Genomic DNA, 23,191 nt, shown 5'->3' with positions numbered 1-23,191 from the left:
GTAGTCCTTCATTATTTTCTACCAATCTGTACTTCTGTCATCTTGAGACTTCCTTTTGCCAGAGGAGAGAATTAACTCTATCTCTTACGTTATTGTTGTTATTGGATTTTCTTCTTCCTGAACCTGTGTCTTCTTGTCTTGTGTTTCTCCTCATTTTGCTAGCTTCCTGAAATGGGGGACAAGGAGGAGAGGATAAGACATATTTTTTTTCTTAACTTTTTAATGTCTGAGAAGATCTTGGTTTTACCTACAAGCTTGACAGAAAGTTTGTCTACGTTTTTTTTCATCTAAATTGAAATTTCTTTCCCTTAGAATTTTGAAAGGCATCTCTATTTTCAGGATTAATAACTTCCAGAATTTAGATATCATTCTGACTCCAAACTCTTTATGTTTGGTCCAATTTTATTCTCTATAAAGTTATACTTTCTTTTCTTTGAGCTTGGATCTCTGAAATTTTGTCTCAATATGCCTCGTATTATACTTTTTCATTCGCTCTGCTGGACAGGTCAACCTAGAAACTCATGTCCTCCAGTTTTGGGAAGTATTCTCATATTATTATTTTGATAATTTTTTTTCTGTATTCTCTTTCTTGAACTTCCATTAGTTAGCTCATTTGTCCTGAGATTCCTGTTAGTTCTTTAAACTTTTCATGTTTTATCTCCTTTCTTTTTGTTATATTTTCTTAAAGATGTCCTTAGTTTTATCATTCAGTTCTTCCACTGAACTTGTATTACTGCTATGGCTTTTCAATTACCATCATCTCTTAATTATTCTCTGAATATTCTTTTGCCTTTACCAGCATCCTTGTCTAATTTCATAGATATATTAATTACGTAAATTTTCTTTTGGTTTGATGGGTAAGTATTCCGCTATTTGCATTGTCTGCATGTGTCTTCTGAGTTCCATTTCTTTTGTGAGTGTTTTTTTTTTTCCTTTCTGCTTTATTTTTGGTCTCCGTTTCTCATGCTGGAGTCTTTTCTCAACTCTCTTATAACTTGTAATTTTCCTGTAATATCGAAGAGTAAGACTTCAAAAATTTGGTACAATTTTCTGTGTGTGTGTGTGTGTGTGTGTGTGTGGTCCTGGTTGATTTCCTGAATGGATGACTTGACTGTAGGGTTATTGTGTGTAGGAAGTAGCTCCATATGTTGTTGTCTAAAAATAATTTCTTGCAGGTCCACTTGTTTCTCTGGAAAGAAATCCTCCAAAGCCTTGCCTGGATGGAACAGAGAGGCATAAGCCTGGCTACTAATATCCTGGGATCTTAATATTTGCCTTTCCTATTCCTCTTCTTTCACTTTGTAGTATCTTAAAGTAGAAAATTACTGTGAGTTACTTTTTCCACTTAATACCCACTTCCTACTGATAAGATAAGTCACCTATATACTTTGGATGTAAAAAGGGTCCATGTATAATTCATATATATTTGGAACATACTCACTGGTTTCCATCCAAGCACTCACTCCCATGAGTTGAGAGGTTCTTGGTGCCTCCAATTCTCAGCTTTTCTAAGGTTCTTCATAAACATACTGGCTTCTCCCTCAGAAGGCAGTTCGGTTCCTACTCTCAGCTAAATCAGTTACTATTGGGACATCTGTGTGCCTCTGCTCACCCATTGTGATTCTTTTGTGTTTTTCTAACTTGTAAAAAAAAAATTCCTTTCTTGTCATTTTAGTGGCATTTTGAGAAAGAGTAAAAATAAACATGAATATTCAATTTTCATCATTATAAATGAGAAGTCATTGTGTATATATGTGTTGTTGTTTAGTCACGCAGTCGTGCCTGGCTCTTTGCAACCCCATGGACTGCAGCACACCAGGCATCACTGAGTCAGTGATGTCATCCAGCCATCTCATCCTCTGTCATCCCTTTCTTCTCCTTCCTTCAATAGTTCCCAGCATCAGGGTCTTTTCTAACGAATCATATCTATGCACCAGGTGGCCAAAGTATTGGATCTTCAACTTCAGCATCAGTCCTTCCAATGAACATTCAGGATTGATTTCCTTTAGGATGGACTGGTTAGATCTCCTTGAAAACCAAGGGACTCTCAAGAGTCTTTGTCAACACCACGGTTTAAAATCATCAGTTCTTCGATGATCAGCTTTCTTTATAGTCCAGCTCTCACATCCATACATGTCTACTGGAAAAACCATAGCTTTGACTATATGGACCTTTGTCAGCAAAGTAATGTCTCTGCTTTTTAATACACTCTCTAGGTTGATCACTTCCCTGGTGGCTCAGACTGTAAAATGTCTGTCTGCATTGTGAGAGACCTGTTTTTGATCCCTGGGTTGGGAAGATTCCCTGGAGAAGGAAATGGCAACCCACGCCAGTACTCTTGCCTTGGCAATACCATGGATGGAGGAGCTTGGTGCAGGCTACTATCCATGGGGTTGCAAAGAGTCGGGCACAACTGAGTGACTTCACTTTTACTTTCACTTTCTAGGTCGATCATAGCTTTTCTTCAAAAGAGCAAGCATCTTTTAATTTCATGACTGTGGTCCCCATCTATTACAATTTTGGAGACCAAGAAAATAAAGTCTATCACTGTTTCCTTTTCTTCCCTCAATCTATTTACCATGAAGTGATGGGACCAGATGCCATGATCATAGTTTTTTTGAATGTTGAGCTTGAAGCCAGCTTTTTCACTCTCCTCTTTCACTTTCATCAATAGGCTCTTTGGTTTCTCTTCACTTTCTGCCATAAAGGTGGTGTCATCTGCATATCTGAGGTTATTGATATTTCTCCCAGCAATCTTGATTCCAGCTTGTGCTTCATCCAGTCCAGCATTTCTCATGATGTACTCTGCCACCTCAGACAAACATTTTGCCTTTTTGCATTTTTTTTCCCCCTTGGGGATGGTTTTGATCACTTCCTCCTGTACAATGTTATGAACCTCTGTCCATAGTTCAGGCACTCTGTATATCAGATCTAATCACTTGAATCTATTTGTCACTTCCTCTATATAAATGTTAGGGATTTGTTTTAGGTCATACCTGGATGGCCTAGAGGTTTTCCTTCAATTTAAGTTTGAATTTTTCATATGGATTTCATGATCTGAGCCACAGTCAGCTCCTGGTCTCGTTTCTGCTGATTGTATTGAGTTTCTCCATCTTTGACTGCAAAGAATATAATAGATCTGATTTCAGTATTGACCATCTGGTGATATCTTTGCATTGTTGGAAGAATGTGTTTGCTATGAACAATGTGTTCTCTTGACAAAACTCTGTTAGTCTTAGCCCTGCTTCATTTTGCATTCCAAAGCTAAATTTGCATGTTACTCCAGGTATCTCTCAACTTCCTACTTTTGCGTTCCAGTCGCCTATGATGAAAAGGGCATCTTTTTTTGATGTTAGTTCTAGAAGGTCTTGTAGGTCTTCATAGAATCATCCAACTTCAGCTGCTTTGGCATTAGTGGTTGAGGCATAGACTTGGATTACTGTGATACTGAATGGTTTGCCTTGGAAATGAACAGAGATCATTGTGTTGTTTTTGAGATTGCACCCAAGTACTATATTTTGGACTCTTTTGTTGACTATGAGGGCTATTCCATTTCTTCTAAGGAATTCTTGCCTATCATAGTAGATATAATGGTCATCTGAATTAAATTCACTCATCCTGGTTCATTTTAGTTCACTGATTCCTAAAATGTCGATGTTCACTCTTACCATCTCCTATTTGACCACTTCCAATTTACCTTGATTCATGGACCTAACATGAATCTACATGGATGTAACAGGCAGCTACATGACTTCCCTGTAGCTCAGATGGTAAACATTCTGCCTCAAATGAAGGAGACCCAGGTTTGATCCCTGGGTTGGGAAGATTCCCTGGAGAAGGGCATGGCAACCGACTCCTGTGTTTTCTCTGAAGAATCCCATGGACAGAGGAGCCTTATGTGCTACAGTCCATAGGACTGCAAAGAGTTGGACATGACTGAGCAACTAACACTACTATGGACCTCATATTTCAGGTTCTTATGCAGTATTGTTCTTTACAGCATTGGACTTTACTTTCACCACCAGACATCCACGCTGGTCTTTGTCTCCACTTTGATTCAGCCTCTTCATTCCTTTTGGAGCTATTTCTTTGCTATTCTCTGGTAGCACATTGACCACCTACTGACCTGGGGAGTTCATCTTTCAGTGTCATGTCTTTTTACCTTTTCATACTGTTCATGGGATTCTCAAGGCAAGAATGCTGAAATATGTGTGTGTGTGGGGGGGGGGGGGGTGGGTGTGGGGGGGTGGGTAGGTGGGCATGCGTGTGTATATTTACTGCTTGACTATTTTATGCAATGCTGTTGCTGCTACTGCTGCTAAGTCGCGTCAGTCGTGTCCGACTCTGCGCGACCCCATAGATGGAAGCCCACCAGGCTCCTCGGTCCCTGGGATTCTCTAGGCAAGAACACTGGAGTGGGTTGCCATTATCACCCAAAAAACAGAGACTTCACCAGCCAATATTTATTTGGCATCCAAGTAGGAACTTTAAGAAAACTGTATGTGTCAATAAAAATAAAGAGGCATATGTTTGCAGATGACATGATCCTCTACATAGAAAACCCTAAAGGCTCCACCATAAAATTACTAGAGCTAATCAATGAATATAGTAAAGTTTCAGGATATAAAATCAACACACAGAAATCCCTTGCATTCCTATACACTAATAATGAGAAAGTAGAAAATGAAATTAAGGAAACAATTCCATTCACCATTGCAACAAAAAGAATACAATACTTAGGAATATATCTACCTAAAGAAACTAAAGACCTATATATAGAAAACTATAAAGCACTGATGAAAGAAATCAAAGAGGACACTAATAGATGGAGAAATATACCATGTTCATGGATCAGAAGAATCAATATAGTGAAAATGAGTATACTACCCAAAGCAATTTACAAATTCAATGCAATCCCTATCAAGCTACCAGCCATATTTTTCACAGAACTAGAACAAATAATTTCAAGATTTGTATGGAAATACAAAAAACCTCGAATAGCCAAAGCAATCTTGAGAAAGAAGAATGGAACTGGAGGAATCAACTTGCCTGACTTCAGGCTCCACTACAAAGCCACAGTCATCAAGACAGTATGGTACTGGCACAAAGACAGAAATATAGATCAATGGAACAAAATAGAAAGCCCAGAGATAAATCCACACACATATGGACACCTTATCTTTGACAAAGGAGGCAAGAATATACAATGGAGTAAAGACAATCTCTTTAACAAGTGGTGCTGGGAACACTGGTCAACCACTTGGAAAAGAATGAAACTAGATCACTTTCTAACACCGCACACAAAAATAAACTCAAAATGGATTAAAGATCTAAATGTAAGATCAGAAACTATAAAACTCCTAGAGGAGAACATAGGCAAAACACTCTCCGACATAAATCACAGCAGGATCCTCTATGATCCACCTCCCAGAATTCTGGAAATAAAAGCAAAAATAAACAAATGGGATCTAATTAAAATTAAAAGCTTCTGCACAACAAAGGAAAATATAAGCAAGGTGAAAAGACAGCCTTCTGAATGGGAGAAAATAATAGCAAATGAAGCAACTGACAAACAACTAATCTCAAAAATATACAAGCAACTCGTGCAGCTCAATTCCAGAAAAATAAACGACCCAATCAAAAAATGGGCCAAAGAACTAAATAGACATTTCTCCAAAGAAGACATACAGGTGGCTAACGAACACATGAAAAGATGCTCAACATCACTCATTATTAGAGAAATGCAAATCAAAACCGCAATGAGGTACCACTTCACACCAGTCAGAATGGCTGCGATCCAAAAATCGGCAAGCAATAAATGCTGGAGAGGGTGTGGAGAAAAGGGAACCCTCCTACACTGTTGGTGGGAATGCAAACTAGTACAGCCACTTTGTAGAACAGTGTGGAGATTCCTTAAAAAACTGCAAATAGAACTGCTATATGACCCAGCAATCCCACTGCTAGGCATACACACCGAGGAAACCAGAATTGAAAGAGACACATGTACCCCAGTGTTCATTGCAGCACTGTTTATAATAGCCAGGACATGGAAACAACCTAGATGTCCATCAGCAGATGAATGGATAAGAAAGCTGTGGTACATATACACAATGGAGTGTTACTCAGCCATTAAAAAGAATACATTTGAATCAGTTCTGATGAGATGGATGAAACTGGAGCAGATTATACAGAGTGAAGTAAGCCAGAAAGAAAATCACCAATACAGTATACTAACACATATATATGGAATTTAGGAAGATGGCAATGATGACCCTGTATGCAAGACAGCAAAAAAGACACAGATGTGTATAACGGACTTTTGGACTCAGAGGGAGAGGGAGAGGATGGGATGATTTGGGAGAATGGCATTGAAACATGAATACTATCATGTAAGAATCGAATCGTCAGTCTATGTCCAATGCAGGATACAGCATGCTTGGGGCTTGTGCACGGGGATGACCCAGAGAGATGTTATGGGAAGGGAGGTGGGAGGGGGGTTCATGTTTGGGAATGCATGTACACCCGTGGTGGATTCATGTCAATGTATGGCAAAACCAATACAGTATTGTAAAGTAAAATAAAGTAAAAATAAAAATTTTTTTAAAAAAGATCAATTGTTAAAAAAAAAATAAATAAAGCGGCATAAATTGAAAACTCTTTGTTCTTAGGACAGAAAGATTCAGCAAGTAAGGCAACTGTGGATTAGCTAATTCCTTTTAAATGGCTTAGAAAGTAGGCTCTTCTAATCCAAATGTTACCTCAGATGAGACAAAGTGCATCAATATGTGCCCCCCCAAAGCTAATTAGCTTGTGAGTTATTAAAGAAAGTCTTCAGGCTCTAGTCACATTTCTTAATAAAATCACTTGACAAAATGCTAATTCAAAGTCCAGGGTCTAATGGAGATAGCAGTACTTCAGATTGCAGACAGAAATAAGTTTTATTCATTATTTTAGCAACTGTTCATCGTGCCCCAACTTTGTGCCAGGATGTAGGCCTATTGACCATTTGACAACAGTACCTCCCATGGATGAAACAATGTGGCATGCTGGCCCAAGGGGAGCCTTCCCTCTCTAAAGGGGCCAATCCAGAAGGGCTGCCAAGGGCCACAGATGCTCTACTGTGCAGAGCACTACTGTATTTACTTTTAGGTGAAGTATTGTTTGACAAATATAGTTTTCATCATTTCAGATAAGTAACAAGTCCAAGCTTCCATGAGGGGCTCCCAAATTAATTGCTTTTTCTGTGATGATATCAGCATTCACTTAAAAGACAAATCAGATTCTTTGAGATGTCAGTACTTTTAGGCTAGGAGCTGAAATGGTATGGCTATCTATTTCTCATGGCTAAGGCCAAACTGTTAAAAGAAATGTAAGTTTCTATTGTGGACAGAGAAATCTGAAATCAACTCAGGTTTTATTTCTTCATTCAAAATCCACATCCAGATGACCACTTTCAGAGTATATGATTCCCTCAAAGCTCCACCAATTATGGACAGCAAATTTAGCTTGGCAGTGTTTACATTGAGGAAGATCTGAATATTGATGTTTCCAAAGGAAGCCTTTTCTACTGTGAAGGACCCAAAATGTCCAGTATATTTTCAGGATAAGTAAAGGTTGCAAAAGTTGCAGAGGTTGCAAACCAGTGGCTTGTATGCTGGACCCAGAACTCAATATGCATTGTTTGTCTAGGCTCCAAGCCTCCACTCGGGCCCCAGGTCCCGTCCTTACCTCTCCTATTCTAGGATATTCTTCCAGCAAATGTCTCCCCTTTTGCATGTGTTATCAGTTTTTTTCTCTCAGTTGGATCTTTCCTGCAAACATATACACATACTGTTATTACTCTGATTTTTAGGAAGAAAGAAGTCCTCTCTTCTCCCTTCAGCCACTGCCCCATTTTTTACTTTCTTTCAGTTCAGTTCAGTTGCTCAGTCATGTCCAACTCTTTGCGACCCCATGAATCACAGCATGCCAGGCCTCCCTGTCCATCATCTACTCCCGGAGTTCACCCAAACTCATGTGCATTGAATCAGGGATGCCATGCAGTCATCTCAACCTCTGTGGTCCCCTTCTCCTCCTGCCCCCAATCCCTCCCAGCATCAGAGTCTTTTCCAATGAGTCCACTCTTCACATGAGGTAGCCAAAATATTCGAGTTTCAGCCTCAGCATCAGTCCTTCCAATGAACACCCAGGACTGATCTCCTTTAGGATGGACTGGTTGGATCTCCTTGCAGTTCATGGGACTTTCAAGACTCTTCTCCAACACCACAGTTCAAAAGCATCAATTCTTTGGCGCTCAGCTTTCTTCACAGTCCAACTCTCACATCCATACATGACCACTGGAAAAACCATAGCCTTGACTAGATGAACCTTTGTTGGCAAAGTCATGTCTCTGCTTTTTAATATGTTTTGGTCATAACTTTCCTTCCAAGCAGTAAGTGTCTTTTAATTTCATGGCTGCAATCACCATCTGCAGTGATTTTGGAGCCCCCAAAAATAAAGTCTGCCACTGTTTCCACTCTTTCCCCATCTATTTCCCATGAAGTGATGGGGCCAGCTGCCATGATCTTTGTTTTCTGAATGTTGAGCTTTAAGCCAACATTTTCAGTCTTCTCTTTCACTTTCATCAGGAGGCTTTTTAGTTCCTCTTCACTTTCTGCTATAAAGGTGGTGTGATCTGCATATCAGAGGTGATATTTCTCCTGGCAATCTTGATTCCAGCTTGTGCTTCTTATTTTCTTAGGATTCTTCAGAACATTTGCAAATAATTTCTGGGTCTAATTTTTCTCCTCCTTCTTGAACATATTCCAATTAGGATTTTACCCCCCCCCCCCAATCAGTTTCCTAAATCTGCTCTTATCCAGATCATTAATGATGTTCAAGTTGCTAAATGGTCATTTCTTGGGACTGATGGCAGCACGTGGCCCAAATGACCACTTCCTTCTTCTTAATGCACTTTCTTCTCTTGGATATCACATTCTCTTTGTTGTTGTTGTTGTTGTTGTTGTTGTTTTCTCATCTCTAATTTTGTCTTCCCAGTTGGCTTTGCTGATGCCTCTCAATTTCCCCCAACTCTAAAGACAGTGCTTTAGTGCTCAGTTGGTTGACCTCTTCCCTTCTCTATCAGCACTTAAATTCCTTGATTAACATCTAATCCAAATTCTATGATTCCTCAAATTATGTGTCCAATCTAAATCATTCCCCTGAGTTCTAACCATATCTACCCAATTGATTAATTGACAACTCTGCCTGGAAATCTAATGGGCCTTTCAAAACCTACCAGGTAAAAAACTGAGCTCCTACATTTCACCCTACCCTTAACAACACAGCTTTCCCCATTTTAGTAATGACAACCACCTCCTTCAGATCAGATCAAAAATTCTGGGAGTCTTATTTAGTGCTTCAGTTTTTCATACGTCTTCAGTTCGGTTCAGTTCAGTTCAGTCACTCAGTCGTGTCTGACTCTTTGCAACCCCATGAATCGTAGCATGCCAGGCCTCCCTGTCCAACACCATCTTCTGGAGTTCACTCAAACTCATGTCCATCAAGTCAGTGATGCCATCCAGCCATCTCATCCTCTGTCATCCCCTTCTCCTCCTGCCCCCAATCCCTCCCAGCATCAGAGTCTTTTCCAATGAGTCAACTCTTCGCATGAGGTGGCCAAAGTCTTGCATAGAATCTATCAGCAAATTCCATTGTCTCTACCTCCAAAGTACATCCCAAGTCTTTCTCCATCACCCCACCTCCACCCATTCCAGTCTTGTCCAAGCAGCCTTTATTTCTGACTTGGGTGACTGCAGTAGCTTCCTCCAAGATCTCCTGGTCTGTCCTGACTCTGTAGAAGTAGGCTCTCAATGTAGCAACCAGTGGCTTCTTGTCTCCACCAGGATAAAAGCCCAGACTCTGACAATGGCCAACCAGACCCTGTAGGATCCAATTCTTTCTTATTGCTCTGATCTCATCTCTCCCCAGACTCTTTCTAGGTCTCACTGCTTCAGCTGCACTGGAGTCTTTGTACTCACTAAGCAAGGAATTTACTCATTTCTTTTGTTTATTGCATATGTCTCCACACTAAAGGTAAACTTTATCCAGAAAAGAGATTGCTGTCTTTATTCATTGAAAAGTCTCCAGATCCTAGAATCATGCCTGGAACACAGTAGGTGCTCAACATATATTTGTTAAATAAATGAATTCATGCACAAAGTTTTTTTTTTAATTAGGAGGTTTCTTATAAAATATCATGTTTCATGTTCTTGAAAAGTCAGACTGGGCCCCACTGGGTCTGTGTCTCCCCAGGCTCACAATCTCCCAGGGTGGAGTAGAGACTATTTCCTTTGGCTGTCCCAGGGTGGAGTAGAGACTATTTCCTTTGGCTGATGAATGCTTTCCACACTCCCAATGTCCTTCATCCAGTTATGACTGTAGGTTGCCAGACTCTACAGTAGCACCTACTTCTATCCTATTTGCATTGTCAGGGGAACAATACTTTCTTTACAACAAAGATAATTTTCAAAGTAGCAGGAAGGGAATTAAAAGAAAAAACAATTTTGTGTGTGTCTGTTTCATGGATGCCCCAACGTGCATCTCAGGCCTCTCAGACTGAATGCTCTCTGCCTACTTTCTAGGGTCTACTTTCATGATCTTGGTGAAAATCTAGACCCTGACATTCAAACTGTACTTTCAATATGAACTTTCTCCTGAGTTCCAGACTCACATAACCAACTGCTTTGTTTGTAAAGAGACCATTAATGGGAATTTTTAGAGCTGTCTCAAATTCACCCTGTAAAAATGATAGGTTCACACCCCTGTCCAACTAGCAACTCTAACCTCTTCTTCAACCAAACTTTCATTTCCTCTAGTGTTTCTAATCATAATTAATGGCACAATAAGATACCAGTATGTCTGGTCCAGACTCCAGCAGTCATTCTAGAATTCCTCTATTTTTCTTTCATTTTCAACATGTTATATCATTCACCAAGTCTTATGAATTCAACCTCCTAAACATCTATTTTTTTCTTCCTTTTCTCTTTTACCATACCAGTTTTTTTCTTTTGTAATAATCTGTTATGTTATCTTCTGGCATTGAGTTAACCCTGCCCTCGCCTCCTATTTTCAATCTGTGCTACAAGTGTTTCCACCTTAAAGAAATTTATTTAAAATCTTTTATAGCCTTAACTTTCCATAGACTAGAATTCAAACTCCTGAACATAACATTCAACCCACTTCATGATCTGCTCCCTCTCTACCTTCCCCTTGATATCACTTGCCTCTTTCCTCACTCACGTGATGCTAAAGCCTAGTTGAAGTATGTGCTCTTTCCTCTGTGCTGTACTCTTTTTAACCTCAACTGCTAGGCTCTTTACTTAAGATTCTCTTATTTCAAGATCCAGGTAAGCTGTGGTTTGTTTGTGATCTTCCCACCCAGACATTCATAACGCTTTGTTCAATATTCTATTACAGCACTTAACTGATCTGTATTTACAGTTGACCCCTGAACAATAAATAATTGATTCCAAGAATCACTGCAAATACCCAAATCTGTGGAAGTTCAAGTCTCATAGTTTGCCTTCCACATCCATAGTTTACAGATTCAACCATTCCCAGATTCAACCATCATCTAGTACTGTAGTATTTACTGAACCCAGAGGGATGGTATGCATAGGGAGGAGGGAGGGGTGTTCAGGATGGGGAACATGTGTATACCTGTGGCGGATTCATGTTGATGTATGGCAAAACCAATACAATATTGTAAAGTAATTAACCTCCAATTAAAATAAATAAATTTATATTTAAAAAAAATTCTCATATAAGTGGGCCCACAAGATTCAAACCTATCTTATTCAATGGCCAGCTCTATTTGCTAATGCCACCAGACTGTGGCTTCTCAAGAATAAGGATTAGGAAGTAATCATCTTTATGTTTCTAGAAACTAACTTTGTGTTTGTCTAGTGGTGTATGACATATGATACATTCAACAAACATGTAAATAAATGGGCAAATGAGTGAAGCTGCCAAGGACCAGAGATTTGATTAAATTATCTTTCCTTTCATTAGCTCTCCTTGTCAAGGGCTGTGCAGATAGCTCCACCTTTCATGGTCTTGTAATAATAAAATATCAGGTCAGTTACCTGCAAATGAGTGGTTAAATATCTCTCAACATTTTCCAGTAGTTTTTCCAGTAGTCATGTATGGATGTGAGAGCTGGACAATAAAAAAGGCTGAGCACTGAAGAATTGATGTCTTTGAACTGTGGTGCTAGAGAAAACTCTTGAGATTCCTTTGGACAGAAAGGAGATCAAACCAGTCAATCCAAAAGGAAATCAACCCTGAATACTCATTGGAAGGACTGATGCTGAAGCTGAAGCTGAAGCTACAATACTTTGGCCACCTGATGCAAAGAGCCAACTTACTGGAAAAGACCCTGATGCTGGGAAATACTGAAGATGGGAGGAGAAAGGGGCAACAGAGCAGGAAATGGTTGGATGGCATCACCGACTCAATGGACATGAGTTTGAGCAAGCTCCAGGAGATGATGAACAGGGAAGTTACAGAGATCTGGGTGTGGTACATAATATGCTCTGTCACAATATACCACGTGGCTGAACAAACAAGTAAACTCTTCTACCAGGCACAGAGCAGAACAGATCAGTTTTAAGATAGACGAAAACTAGGATAAACTTAAGAGGCAGAAAACATGACAAAGAAAATATACAAGCTAGAGAACAAACTGAATGTCATTTACATGATACTAATTTATTTTCTATTTAAAATTTTCTAAAAGGAAAAGATAAAAATACCAACTCATCCTTGCCAATTCCATGGTTTCTATTAGTAAAAAATTTGTTTGTTCCACATTGTTGATTTCATATTCTCTCTTCCACTATTTAAAAAGTAACCTGCTACCAGCCACATTTTTCACAGAACTAGAACAAATAATTTCAAGATTTGTATGGAAATACAAAAAACCTCGAATAGCCAAAGCAATCTTGAGAAAGAAGAATGGAACTGGAGGAATCAACTTGCCTGACTTCAGGCTCTACTACAAAGCCACAGTCATCAAGACAGTATGGTACTGGCACAAAGACAGACATATAGATCAATGGAACAAAATAGAAAGCCCAGAGATAAATCCACACACATATGGACACCTTATCTTTGACAAAGGAGGCAAGAATATACAATGGAGTAAAGACAATCTCTTTAACAAGTGGTGCTGGGAAAACTGGTCAACCACTTGGAAAAGAATGAAACTAGATCACTTTCTAACACCGTACACAAAAATAAACTCAAAATGGATTAAAGATCTAAATGTAAGATCAGAAACTATAAAACTCCTAGAGGAGAATATAGGCAAAACACTCTCCGACATAAATCACAGCAGGATCCTCTATGATCCACCTCCCAGAATTCTGGAAATAAAAGCAAAAATAAACAAATGGGATCTAATTAAAATTAAAAGCTTCTGCACAACAAAGGAAAATATAAGCAAGGTGAAAAGACAGCCTTCTGAATGGGAGAAAATAATAGCAAATGAAGCAACTGACAAACAACTAATCTCAAAAATATACAAGCAACTCGTGCAGCTCAATTCCAGAAAAATAAACGACCCAATCAAAAAATGGGCCAAAGAACTAAATAGACATTTCTCCAAAGAAGACATACGGATGGCTAACAAACACATGAAAAGATGCTCAACATCACTCATTATTAGAGAAATGCAAATCAAAACCACAATGAGGTACCACTTCACACCAGTCAGAATGGCTGCGATCCAAAAATCGGCAAGCAATAAATGCTGGAGAGGGTGTGGAGAAAAGGGAACCCTCCTACACTGTTGGTGGGAATGCAAACTAGTACAGCCACTATGGAGAACAGTGTGGAGATTCCTTAAAAAATTGCAAATAGAACTACCTTATGACCCAGCAATCCCACTTCTGGGCATACACACCGAGGAAACCAGAATTGAAAGAGACACATGTACCCCAATGTTCATCGCAGCACTGTTTATAATAGCCAGGACATGGAAACAACCTAGATGTCCATCAGCAGATGAATGGATAAGAAAGCTGTGGTACATATACACAATGGAGTGTTACTCAGCTGTTAAAAAGAATTCATTTGAATCAGTTCTGATGAGATGGATGAAACTGGAGCCAATTATACAGAGTGAAGTAAGCCAGAAAGAAAAACACCAATACAGTATACTAACACATATATATGGAATTTAGGAAGATGGCAATGACGACCCTGTATGCAAGACTGGAAAAAAGACACAGATGTGTATAACGGACTTTTGGACTCAGAGGGAGAGGGAGAGGGTGGGATGATTTGGGAGAATGGGAATTCTAACATGTAAACTATCACGTAAGAATTGAATCGTCAGTCCATGTCTGACATAGGGTGCAGCATGCTTGGGGCTGGTGCATGGGGATGACCCAGAGAGTTGTTGTGGGGAGGGCGGTGGGAGGGGGGGTCATGTTTTGGAATGCATGTAAGAATTAAAGATTTTAAAATAAAAAAAAAAATAAAAAAAAAGTAACTTATAAACAAAAAAAAAAAAAGAAAAGTAACCTGCTTCTATGGAAACAGTTCCACCAAGCAATATTATTCCATGCCTTCTGCTCGCTGTCAGCTGCTGACCTCCCTTCACCACTGCTCTTGATTCATTGAAGACTTTGTCATCCTCACAGTCTTCTCCTCCACCCAATATCCATTTTCAGGATGATATCATATCCACATTTAACATCCTAGACACTTATTTCATGACATATTTATTTCCAGTGAAATTTCAGCCACCCATTTCCATAGGCACACCCTAGAACTTTTCACTTAGAATTGTTCCAGCTCTAAAAATACTTGTTTAGACAGCAAACTCTGAACATAAACCTTTAATCAATTACTCTCAGTCTACCATTGTTTGTCCTCTTCAATTCATAGATTCCTTTACTTTTTATTTCTCTCTCAGCTCCTGCTTTTCTTCCCTGGTGGTTCAGACAGTAAAGCATCTGTCTACAATAAGGGAGACCCAGGTTCGATCCCTGGGTCAGGAAGATCCCTTGGAGAAGGAAATGGCAGCCCACTCTAGTAGTCTTGCCTGGAAAATCCCATGAATGGAGGAGCCTGGTAGGTTACAGTCCATGGGGTCACAAAGAGTCAGACACGACTGAGTGACTCCACTTTCTTTCAGCTCCTGTGTACAATCCTTCCTTTTCTGATTGAAATTCTCTGACCCCTCACTTCCTTTTCCTTTCCAATGCCTTTAATTTTCTTCCCAGTTCTCCCATTGTATTGTATCCTCCTGATCAAATACCAAGGGGGTGAATCCCCTTGCAGCCCATTTCTAAGTGCGTGATCTACTAGAGAAAATAAGACAACCCAGTGGATACTAAACCATCTGAACTGTGTTTCTCCATCATATCTCTCTGCCATCCTCTATCTCACATTTTCCATAATTTTCTTCCACTTTTCTCCCACTTTTCTCAAATATCTACCCTCCACTCAACACATTTCTCTCTAATTCTCAGTAGAGGATTTTCCCTAATTTTGGAAACACTTTAACGTTCACTTCACCAGTGTGAAGAGGAATGCTTTGGTTCTTGGGCCCTTGGAAGCTGCCTCGCTGCACCATCTGCTTCTCCTTATCTTTCCTAACCCCACCAGGAGAAAATCTGTCTTTGCTGCCAGTCACCACTTGGAACACATGGGCATATGTGTTCAAAGTCATGCTGGATTTCAGCAGAGAGAAACAGTTCTACTAAACTATTTATCCCCACAGAGGGATAAATGTAGGGCAAGCCACACTTAGAAAAATCTCCTCCATTTGTTCTTTGCAACATTATCATGCCAAGCTATTCTGATATGTCAAATTTTCTGAGAAGCTGGTGGTAGGTAAAGGGTCCTATTGGGTAAGGGGAAATTTAAAAGATAAGCAAATGAAAACAAAACAATAACAACCATAACTCTTTGCTACCATAACTGTCACCTGTAGGGCTGCAAGTCAGTCCTCTCCCTATGTTTGGGCTTTGGTCTGGCCATGGGATTCAGTCCCCAGCTTCCAGGCAATATGGATGTGGAAATGATGAGAAGAAGCAAATGTCAGGTCTAGGAAGGTAGTGGCCATGTCTGTCTTGCTTGCTTTTGAAATCTAAGACCTACAATAGAACATGAGAGATAAAAAATTTCAATAAATATGTGAGGCAATAGAGGAAAGAAAAGAAGATGTAAATGAAAACCATCTTCATATTGGCTTTGCCTAAGTTGTGTATTGGGTAGTTTTGTATTTTCTTCTGACAAACTCAGGCGATCTCTGACTTCATCGCCTTTCTCTTCGTCTCTCATATAGTCCCTTTAGCATTCTAGTTGATCTTCTGTAACGTCCACTTATTCTTGGACTTGAAATTCTTGGTCTAATTATGACTAGCAGAATAAGTCTGGATTATGCCATGTATCTAACATTACAATCAGTTCAGTCAGCTCAGTCACTCAGTCTGTCCAACTCTTTGCCTCCCCAAGGGGTTGCAAAGCATGCCAGGCCTCCCTGTCCATCACCAACTCCCAGAGTTTACTCAAACTCATGCCCATTGAGTCTATGAGGCCATATCCAACCATCTCATCCTCTGCCATCCCCTTCTCCTCCTGCCTTCAATCTTTCCCAACATCAGGGTCTTTTCCAATGAGTCAGTGCTTTGCATCAGATGGCCAAAGTATTGGAGCTTCAGCTTCAGCATCAGTCCTTCCAATTAATATTCAAGACTGATTTCCTTTAGGATGGACTGGTTGGATCTCCATGCAGTCCAAGGCAATCTCAAGAGTCTTCTTCAACACCACAGTTCAAAAGTATCAGTTCTTCAGCACTCAGCTTTCTTTATAGCCCAACTCTCACATCCATACATGACTACTGGGAAAACCATAGCTTTGACTAGATGGACCTTTGTTGGCAAAGTAATGTCTCTGCTTTTTAATATGCTAACATCACAATAGAGTGCTGTATTTCTGACATTCACCCACAAACATATATTTAATACCAAATTAATACATATTTTCCAACAGGAGTCAAATTATTGTCAACGTTCCTCATAATTTCTGTGTATTACTCCCTTCCAATTGTCATATAGAAATATATCTTCATTAAGGAAACTTAAAATTTTGAGAGGCAGCAATTCTTGCCTATCTCTTACAAAGCTAGCAGAGGGAAAGAAGGGGTTGATAACAGCTTCATAAATTATAACAGAAACCAAAGCTTCTGACTCCTAACTACTTGCTATAACTGCAAGACCAGAAATCCTCAGTGCAGCCTTCTAGTACCTGTGTAAGAATAAACAACTTTTCAGCTCAAAAGAACTAGCTGAGCCCAGCTGTGTAAGAGACACCAATGATCAGAGAGCCATTTTCTTTGAAGAAGGTTTTCTCCTCAGGACTTTGGGTTTCCAGCACCTCTATTTTCTGATTATCTTACTCTCCCATACCTCAGTTTCTCTGAAGTTTCAGGGGACTGTCCTCCATCTTAAAGACCTCAGTTCCACATGTGACCCTGATGTGTTTTGCTGTATGCTGTAATATTTGATTTGGCACTCTTTCCACATTATCCGTGGTTGGGGGATTTTTTTTAATTTCATAAATAATTATGTAAAGTTATCAAATAATTGTGAATGTTATTATGAAAGTGTGCTGTTGGACTTATAGGGAAATACACAGACTATTATAACTTGAATTTAGGAGTTTCTTGAGCCAGAATGTCAGTCTCTCCATTGCTATCAATCTGAAAAATTTATTTTCCAACCAAATACAAGAAACATTTTTCAATATCAAAACCTGAATCCTTGTGTAAACAGTAGCTTTGCTTTTTTAGTCCTTGATTAAAAGTATATACAATTGTATATACAAAATATAATTGTATATACAATATAATTTTGTATATACAAGTATATACAAAATATTTTTTAAAAGCTATCATGAATTCAGAAATATTTTTGTTGTTTTTTTTAAAATAATTTAATATTGGAGTATAGTTGATTTACAATGTTGTGTTAGTTTCACGTGTACAGCAGAGTGGTTCAGCTATACATATATATTTTTTTTTCAGATTCTCTTCTCATATAGGTTATTACAGACTGTTGAGCAGAGTTCCCTGTGTAATACAACAGGCTCTTGTTGTAGTCTAATCCATCAGTTCCACTACTATTTTATATATAGCAGTGTATATATGTTAATCCCAAGCTCTTAATTTGTGCCTTCCTCCTCTTCCCCTCTGATAACAATAGGCTTGTTTTTCAAATCTGTGAGTCTGTTTCTGTTTTGTAAATAAGTTCACTTGAATCATTTTTTACATTTCGCATATAAGTGATATCATATATTTGTCTTTCTGTACAAGTAGAAACAGAAATGCTTTTAAAATAATTTTAGTTCATTAATTAATAGCATCTATATATTTATTTTCTATAGAAAATGATTCCATGAAGCATAGAGATTCACAGACATCCTTAGACAAGTTTTTAACTTTTAAAAGAAACTAGGTCCCAAACACATCTTCAAGGCCTCTTGTTTTTCAACTGTATAATAAGTGTTATGTTGCTCTTAACATTTATGTGGATCATACAACATGTAACATCCCTTCTCTACCAATTTCTATTTTACATCCTCGATGAGGGCAGTAAGAACAAGTTTAACATTTCAAGATGCTTAATTTTGTAAGAGATGACATAGCACACCCAAAAGCAATTTTTACCTTTAATGTGAATGTAATTTATTCACCAAAAAAATCATATATATTTCCCTTTATCCACACAGTAAAGAGGCACTACATACATCCTTGCTGACACACTCACTGAATAAAAGCAGTCAGAACCAACTTATAGAGATGCTATAATTATTTCAAATTCAGTGTCTGCTAAACCTTGCCAAGAATATATTGGAAGCCTCTGTGGAAGTCTCTGTAACCAAGGAAACATGATATTGCTATGGCATTGTCTCTTGGAACAAAATAATGCCCTAAGGCCTTTGGGGAGTTGAGGCCACTTTAGACTTTAGATTAAATTGGAATCTAAAGAAGTCAACCATAAAGTACATTAGAAGCATAGTATACTTTCCTATACACTGATGCACCCTCTCAGTGTAAGTGCTGGATTCCCACTGTGAGTATTCTAACTATGTAGTTGTTTCTTCTGTTGGTGTGTCTATCTTGTCTTTTGACAGAATAGAACTTCCATGTAAGTATTTATTTTGGAAAGAAAGATTCACATTTTTAGTTACTAAAAAGAAAGGAAGGAAGACCAAAGGTGGAGAACTTTGTTTCTTTTGGCAAGGGGAAAGCTCCAGTGTGGAGGAGTTTGAAAGAGAATAGAACAAATATCAATAAGCGTGTAGGAAGCATGTATGATTACAACAGAGTGAAAGTACTCTGATGTCTGAAGATGGAAATTGTTATTCAGGCGTGATCACACTTAAACACACATAGCCAGAGCCATTGTATTGAGATTTTAAGCCTATATGAATATGATGTCAGTAGAAAAGCAAAAGGGACACTTCTGCCCAGGTGGAATTTTAATTTTCCTTTGAAGCAAAATTCTCCTACTTCTGACTTAGGCACAAAGTCCTGGGCTTAGAATCAAGAAATGTGAGTGCTAGTATCAAATCTCATAGTAATGAGCAGTCTTAATTTAGGAAAGGCAAAGAATAATAGAAATGCAGCCTTGGAAGAAACCAGAATTTTCTTAATCCATCAGTTCATTTCAAAGTGGCTGAAATGGAGCCGAGACTTGCTTGTGCTTCAATTTTCCATTCTGACAAATGCCTTCCCTGCCGCCAAAACAGAGCTGCACTGAGTGTCAAATGAAATGAGAGGTTTGAGAATGGTTCATCCATATCAACTCCTTCTCCCTTGGATCCTCGTGCTATACACTGTTATCTTTTTTTTTTTTTTCAATTGGCTAAGCATGTTCATTGCATTGCATTTGCCTACCTTTGATGTTAACTTGATTTTGAAAGCAAGGACCTATATGTTAAGTATATAGCATACAGTAAGTAAATATAGAGCTTGAAACATATTGTGTGTTGAGCAGATAGTAACAACTGAAATTCACTGTGTGGTTACCATGGCACCAGGCACTGGGTTATTGTACAGTTCTTTGAAGAAGGTAGTATTTATCCTCCTTATCCACCCAAGAAGGCTGAAAACCGGAAAGGTTAAGTAAATTCCCAAGAACACACAATTGGAAGGTAGTGGAGGGGCCAGATTTGCCTATATTCTTTTCGTGCAAACAGACTTGATGAAGTTAAAAGTGATGTGAACCAATGGTGAGAAAAGGTGGAAACTATCATGCTTGTTATACTTCCAGGATACTAATACAGGAAATTCCAGTCGGCCTTATATTCTGCCTCTTTCTTCAGCCTAGCTCCTTGTTTGCCATATGTTGTACTGTTCTCTTCATGTCCAAATGAGACATACAGGTTTCAACAATTAGATTTCTTGCATTTGATACCCATCCAAATGCCTTGCATTTTATACTTTTCAGACCCTCTTTTCTGAAAGAGGGAGCAGTGCACTCGGCTCAGAATGGGGGCTGCCTCGCGAGGTCTGAGTCCATAATGAGCGGAAAGCTACAGCCGCGCCCTCAGGGAGCGCTTGAACCCTGCTCTCTGCAGCTTCTGTGCTTTCGCGATGTATCGGCCACCAAGGACACCCGCACTAAAAACAACTGCGGTTTTAAATAGCAAATCCTCCAGGAAAAGACTGTTTATACCTCTCTCAGGTTTTTCTACAATTTTAACTTCTTTTTAGCTGCTGCTCTTTAAATTACATATGGTTAGAAAAAAAGGCAAACTTCACCTGAAGAAAACCCTAAAGAACAAATAGTCTGAGTAGGTGAAATATGAACGCCTTATACATTTTTGCTCATATCATATTGATTTGAAAAATTATATTTGCTTTCAAGAGAAATTTTATTTATTTCGTGTGTTTTTTAACTTCTTTTTTAATTGAAGTATAGCCAGTGAGCAACATTGTGATAGTTTCAGTTGCACAGCGGAGGGACTCAGCCATGGGACATATTCATGTACCCATGCTCCCCTGAGCTCCCCTCCCATCCTGGCCACGTAACATGGAGCAGACTTCCATGTGCTATACAGTAGGTTCTTATTGGTTATCCACTTAAAATACAGCAGTGTGTACATATCAGTCCCAAACTCCCTAACCATCCCTTTCCCACATGCTTCCCCCTCCTGGTTACCCATGAGTTCATTCCTACGTCTGTGAGTCTGTTTCTGTTTTGTAAATAAGTCCGTTTGTATTGTTTATTTTCAGATTCCATGTATGAGTGATATAATACAAAATTTCTCCTTCTCTGTCTGACTCACGGCACTCAGAATGACGATCTCTATGTCTATCCATGTTGCTGGCAGTGGCACTGTTTCATTTCTTTTAATGGCTGAATAATATTCCATTATATAAATAAACCGCATCTTCTTTATCCATTCCTGTTGATGGGACGTTTCGGTTGCTTCCATGTCTGGGCTATTGGAAACAGTCCTGTAATGGACACTGGGTACATGGATCCTTTCAGAACATGTTTTTCTCTGAATATATGCCCAGGAATGGGATTACAGGGTTATACAATAGCTCTATTTTTAGTTTTTTAAGAAAACTTCATTCTGTTCTCCGTAGTGGCTGTACCAATTTACAGTCCCATCAACAGTGTTGTTGAAACTCCTACACTTTTAATTAGTTCAATACTTGATTGTCTACCATGTGCAAAGCTTTGTGCATGAACTTTGAGTTGGTGGGAATTCAGATTTCCAAATACATTGTGAGAGCTACAATATCACCTGCGCAACTACATCTGGACTTCCCAAAACTTCCCTTTCTCCCACTTGCTATTTTCTTTTTCTTCTGCTGTACATCTTACACAAATACTGACCACTTAAAAAAATCTACTGGTCAGAAAACAAATAAAGTTTTGCTCTAAAAAGATATGAAGCTGAAAGTGTTAGTCACTCAGTCCTGTGCAACTTTTTTCAACCCTATGGACTGTAACCCACCAGGCTCCTCTTCCCATGGAATGTTCCAGGCAATAATACTAAAGTGGGTTGCCATGCCCTTCTCCATGGGATCTTCCTGACCCAGGAATTGAACCCAGGTCTCCTGCACTGCAGGCAGATTCTTTACTGACTGAGCCATAAGGGAAGCCCAAGAATACTGGTGTGGGTAGCCTGTTCCTTCTCCAGGAGATCTTCCCGACCCAGGAATCAAACCAGGGTCTCCTGCATTGCAGGCAGATTTTTTACCAGCTGAGCTACCAGGGAAGCCTAAAGTGACCTTATCACACACAGAACAATAATAAAGAGGACAGGAGAAAACTTTTGGAGGTGATGGATGTGTTTATGGCATAGACTGTGTTGGTGATGGTTTCATGGGTTTATGCCATTCTATCTTCAAACACATCAAGTTGTATATATTAAATGTATAGAGCTTTTTGTATGTCAATCACACCTCAATAAAGTGGTTTTAAAACGATTTGGGGGAGAATGAGTCTCAAATACAAAATTATTACATCAAAGTCTTCTAATAGAAATTTATACTGTTTTCCAAAAGAATTATACCAACTCACCACCCAAAGAGAAAAAAGGAAGATCAATGCACATACCAAAAAAACACAACTATGTATGGTGATGGGTGTCAACTAGACTTATTGCGGTTATCATTTCACAATACATACAAACCTCAGATCATTATTTTGTACACTTGAAACTAATATAACGTTATATGTCAATTTTATCTCAATAAAATAGTGATATCCAAAATTAAAATAAATAAGTCCTTAAAAATTTATTTACCACACTCTCAAGTTATAGTCAATTATAATATATGCATTAGTAATTGGGAGGCACTCTGAGTTCCCATAACTCTCTGACAATAGGCTTACTGTCAAAGTTAAGATTTTGCCTTATCCCATTTCATGTTCCAGAAAGTTAGTTTTTATAGAATCTGAGTTATTTACACAAAATGTTTCTGAATGAACTGACAGACATTTCCTGAGTGAAGAATCGTGCCTGGTGCTATGGAAATACAATCCTTGCCCGCAAAGCACTTACTCTCCAGTAGACAGGGTAAGATTATGATGTCTGTCTTACATGAGATCCACTTCTTGCTGTTGCACAACTGATGCATAACGGAAAGTAGTAAGAGACACAGAAGAGATAC

This window comes from Ovis canadensis, chromosome 12, assembly GCF_042477335.2.
Source record: "Ovis canadensis isolate MfBH-ARS-UI-01 breed Bighorn chromosome 12, ARS-UI_OviCan_v2, whole genome shotgun sequence".
Lineage (NCBI taxonomy): Eukaryota > Metazoa > Chordata > Mammalia > Artiodactyla > Bovidae > Ovis > Ovis canadensis.
This window is presented reverse-complemented; position numbering follows the sequence as displayed.